Source organism: Delphinus delphis, chromosome 6 (genome assembly GCF_949987515.2).
Source record: "Delphinus delphis chromosome 6, mDelDel1.2, whole genome shotgun sequence".
Taxonomy (NCBI): domain Eukaryota; kingdom Metazoa; phylum Chordata; class Mammalia; order Artiodactyla; family Delphinidae; genus Delphinus; species Delphinus delphis.
The window spans coordinates 38,608,744-38,613,864 of NC_082688.1; the positions used below are offsets into that span (position 1 = coordinate 38,608,744).

At 37.6% G+C, this 5,121-nt stretch overlaps 1 pseudogene; it reads left to right on the top strand.

The window, feature by feature from the left end:
• The first annotated feature begins 604 nt into the window (after positions 1 to 604).
• Positions 605 to 678, top strand: LOC132427747 (U4 spliceosomal RNA; annotated as a pseudogene).
• Positions 679 to 5,121: the final 4,443 nt, after the last annotated feature.

Genomic DNA, 5,121 nt, shown 5'->3' on the forward strand with positions numbered 1-5,121 from the left:
ACCCAAATGTCTTCCAAAAGGTGAACGGTTAAGCAAACTGTGGTTTATTTACCATGGAATACTACTCAGCAATAAAAAGGATCAAACTACTGATACAACATTTTGGATGAATCTCCATAGACTTAAGATGAATGAAAAAAAAAGTCAATCCCAAAAGATTACATATTATATGACTCCATTTATGTAACAGTCTTGAAGTGACAAAATTACAGAAATTATAGTAGTTGCTAAGAGTTAACAGTGCTGAGTGAGATAGAAGTGGGTATGTATATAAAAGGGCAACCTGAGAGATTCTCGTGGTGATAAAAATGATCTGTATATTGAGTGTATCAATGTCAATATCCTGTACTATAGTTTTGCAAGATATTATCACTGGGTCAAACTTGGCAAAGTATATACATGGGAGATCTCTCCATATTATTTCTTACAAATGCAGGTGAATCTACAACTACTGCAAAATTTTAAAGTTTAATTAAAATAAAACAAGATTAAAATTTTGGAAAAAAAATCTGTGATGTTCCAGAATATTTCATAGTAGTGAAGACTTCTATTACTAAATTTAAAAAGAAGTGTTAATAAATAAGGCATGTAATTCAAGATTTTCAACTTTATGCAGTGGCAGTATTATAGCCAATGAGGTTTATCTGAGGCACAATTATTGATAATCGAAAAGAATTTGGGGGTAATAAAACAATAAAACAAACTTAAGAAACAGGAGACATTAAAAATAAGCATAAAAATAATGAATAAGTAACTATAGGAGCTGTTGAATTAACTTTTGTAGATCTAAGGAAAGAAAAATTATAATAAAATGGACAAATTTCAGTAACAAAAGTTACTAAAAATATAAATTTAAAGCTTAGAAAGGAGAAAATGGATTTTTTTTTAAAAAACAGAGACAATTAAAATAGAAAATACATAAGAAAATACATAAGATTACATTTCAACCAAAATTTGAAAAAGTTGATAAAACACAAATTGCCTGGGAAAATACAAGCAAAATTAATTTAAGAAACAAAAATTTGAAATGCATTTTCAGCTATAAGTGGTGCACAGTAAAAGACTAACCTTGCCCTAAAACCAGTCTTGCCCTTTTTCCCTCAACTCCTTGAAGGTAACCTCTAAACCTCTGGCATATCCTGCCTGATAAGAATGTTTTTGTTTACCTGGGGTCCTTGGGTCATGCCACATAGTCTCTGCTAATAATATGATTTATGGTTGGGGGAGGGTGCTTTGGGCCACATGGCAGCAGATAAGGAGCTCTGGAGGAGCTACAGACTAAGATCAGTCACACAGATGGTCAACCATGTCTACATGACCAAGGCCAGGTGAAAACTGGACACCAAAGCTTGGGTGAGCTTCCTTGGTTGCAATATTCCATGTATATTGCCACATACCATTACTGGGAGAAGTAAGCACTGTCTGCAGGACTCTTCTTGAAAAGGACAATGGGAAACTCTGTAGTTGTGTCTCCGTACCCTGCTCCATGTGCCTGTTCCCTTGGTTGATTTTAACTTGTTCTTTTCACTGTAATAAACTGTAACTGTGAGTATACCAGCTTTACTGAGTGCTGTGACTCATTCTAGTGAATTCTTAAACCTGATGGTGGTCTTGGAGACCTCAGAACATGAAGTAAGTGTCAGAAGCAAAGACGGTCTTGGGGACCTGCTGAACTTTTCGGAGAGAGAAAAGCGCTTAACAAAATTACTACAGAATTGAGATTGGTTCAAGATGGCATACTAGAAGGACATGCTCTCACTCCCTCTTTTCAGAACACCAGAATCACAACTAACTGCTGAACAATCATCGACAGGAAGACACTTGAACTCACCAAAAAAGACACACCACATGCAAAGACAAAGGAGAAGCTGTAATGAGATGGTAGGAGGGGTGCTATCAAAATAAAATCAAATCCCATAACTGCTGACTGGGTGACTCACAAACTGGAGAACACTTATACCACAAAAGTCCACCCACTGGAGTAAAGATTCTGGGCCACACGTCAGGCTTCCCAAGCTGGGGGTCTGGCAACAGGTGGAGGAATTCCTAGAGAATCAGACTTTGAAGGCTAGCAGGATTTAATTTCATTACAAGACTTCGGCAGAACTGAGGAAAATAGAGACTCCACTCTTGGAGGGGACACACAAAGTAGTGTGTGCATCGGGACCAAGGGAAAGGAGCAGTGACCCCATAGGAGACTAAACCAGACCTACCTGCTAGTGTTGGAGAGTCTCCTGCAGAGGGGGGGGGGCAGCTGTGGCTCACCAAGGGACAAGAACACTGGCAGCAGATGTTCTGGGAAGTACTCCTTGGTGTGAGCCCTCCCAGAGTCAGCCAATAGCCCCACCAAAGAGCCCAGGTAGGCTCCAGTGTTGGGTTGCCTCAGACCCAATAACCAACAGGGAGGGACCCCAGCCCCACCCATCAGCAGACAAGCAGATTAAAGTTTTACTGAGCTCTGCCCATCAGAGCAACAGTCAGCTCTAACCACCACCAGTCCCTCCCATCAGGAAACTCGCACAAGCCTCTTAGATACCCTAATCCACCAGAGGGCGGACAGCAGAAGCAAGAAGAACTACAATCCTGCAGCCTGTGGAACAAAAACCACATTCACAGAAAGAGAAACAAGATGAAAAGGCAGAGGGCTATGTACCAGATGAAGGAAAAAGATAAAACCCCAGAAAAACAATGAAATGAAGTGGATATAGGCAACCTTCCAAAAAAATAATTCAGAATAATGATAGTGAAGATGATCCAAGACCTTGGGAAAAGAATGGAGGCAAAGATCAAAAACATGCAAGAAATATTTAACAAAGATATAGAACAATTAAAGAACAAACAAACAGGGATGAACAATACAGTAAGTGAAATGAAATATACACAAAAAGGAATCAATAGCAGAATAACGGAGGCAGAAGAACGGATAAGTGACCTGGAAGACGGAATGATGGAATTCACTGCTGCGGAACAGAATAAAGAAAAAAAATAAAAAGATATGAAGACAGCCTAAGAGACCTCTGGGACAACATTAAACGCAAAAACATTCACACTATAGGGGTCCCAGAAGGAGAACAGAGAGAGAAAGGACTCGAGAAAATATATGAAGAGGTTATAGTCAAAAACTTCCCTAACATGGGAAAGGAAATAGCCACCCAAGTCCAGGAAGCACAGAGAGTCCCATACAGGATTTACCGAAGGAGAAACACACCGAAAAACACAGTAATCAAACTGGCAAAAATTAAAGACAAAGAAAAACTATTGAAAGCAGCATGGGAAAAACGACAGATAACATACAAGGGAACTCCCATAAGGTTAACAGCTGATTTCTCAGCAGAAACTCTACAAGCCAAAAGGGAGTGGTATGATATACTTAAAGTGATGAACCTACAACCAAGATTACTCTACCCAGCAAGGATCTCATTCAGATTCAATGGAGAAATCCAAAGCTTTACAGACAAGCAAAAGCTTAGAGAATTCAGCACCACCAAACCAGCTCTACAAGAAATGCTAAAGGAACTTCTCTAAGGGGGAAAAATAAGAGAAGAAAAGGACCTACAAAAACAAACCCAAAACAATTAAGAAAATGGTCATAAGACCATACATATCAATAATTACCTTAAACGTGAATGGATTAAATGCTCCAACCAAAATACACAGGCTTGCTGAATGGATACAAAAACAAGACACATCTATATACTGTCTTCAAGAGACCCACTTCAGACCTAGGAACACATACAGACTGAATATGAGGGGATGGGAAAAGATAATCCATGCAAATGGAAATCAAAAGAAAGCTGCAGTGGCAATGTTCAGATAAAATAGCCTTTAAAATAAACAATGTTACAAGAGACAAGGAAGGACACTACATAATGATCAAGGGATCAATCTAAGAAGAAGATATAACAGTTATAAATATATATGCCCCCAACATAGGAGCACCTCAATACATAAGGGAACTACTAAAAGCTATAAAAGAGAAAATCAACAGTAACACAGTAATACTGGGGAACTTTAACACCTCACTTAACCAATGGACAGATCATCCAAAATGAAAATAAATAAGGAAACAGAACCTTTAAATGACATAATAGACCAGATAAATTGCATTTATATTTATAGGACATTCCATCCAAAAACAGCAGATTACACTTTCTTCTCAAGTGCACACGGAACATTCACCAGAATAGATCACATCTTGGGTCACAAATCAAGCCTAAGTATATTTAAGAAAACTGAAATCATATCAAGCATCTTTTCAGACCACAACGGTATGAGATTAGAAATGAATTACAAGGAAAAAAACGTAAAAAACACAAACACATGGAGGCTAAACAATATGTTACTAAATAAATAAGAGATCACTGAAGAAATCAAAAAGGAAATCAAAAAATACCTGGAGACAAATGACAATGAAAACACAACAATCCAAAACCTATGGGATACAGCAAAAGCAGTTCTAAGAGGGAAGTTTATAGCTATAAAAGCCTACCTCAAGAAACAAGAAAGATCTCAAATAAACACCTAAAAAAACTAGAGAAAGAAGAACAAACAAAACCCAATGTCAGCAAAAGGAAAGAAATCATAAAGATCACAGCACAAATAAATGAAATAGAAACAAAGAAAACAATAGCAAAGATCAATAAAACTAAAAGCTGGCTCTTTGAGAAGATAAACAAAATTGATAACCATTAGCCAGACTCATCAAGCAGAAGAGGGAGAGGACTCAAATCAATAAAATTAGAAATGAAAAAGGAGAAGTTACAACAGACACTGCAGAAATACAAAGCATCCTAAGAGACTATTACAAGCAATTCTACACCAATAAAAGGAAAAACCAGGAAGAAATGGACAAATTCTTAGAAAGGTATAACCTTCCAAGACTGAACCAGGATGAAATAGAAAATATGAACGACCAATCACGAGTAATGAAATTGAAACTGTGATTAAAAATCTTCCAACAAACAAAATTCCAGGACCAGATGGCTTCACAGGTGAATTCTATCAAACATTTAGAGAACAGCTAACACCCATCCTTCTCAAACTCTTCCAAAAATTGCAGAGGGAGGAAAACTTCCAAACTCAGTCTATGAGGCCACCATCACCCTGATACCAAAACCAGAC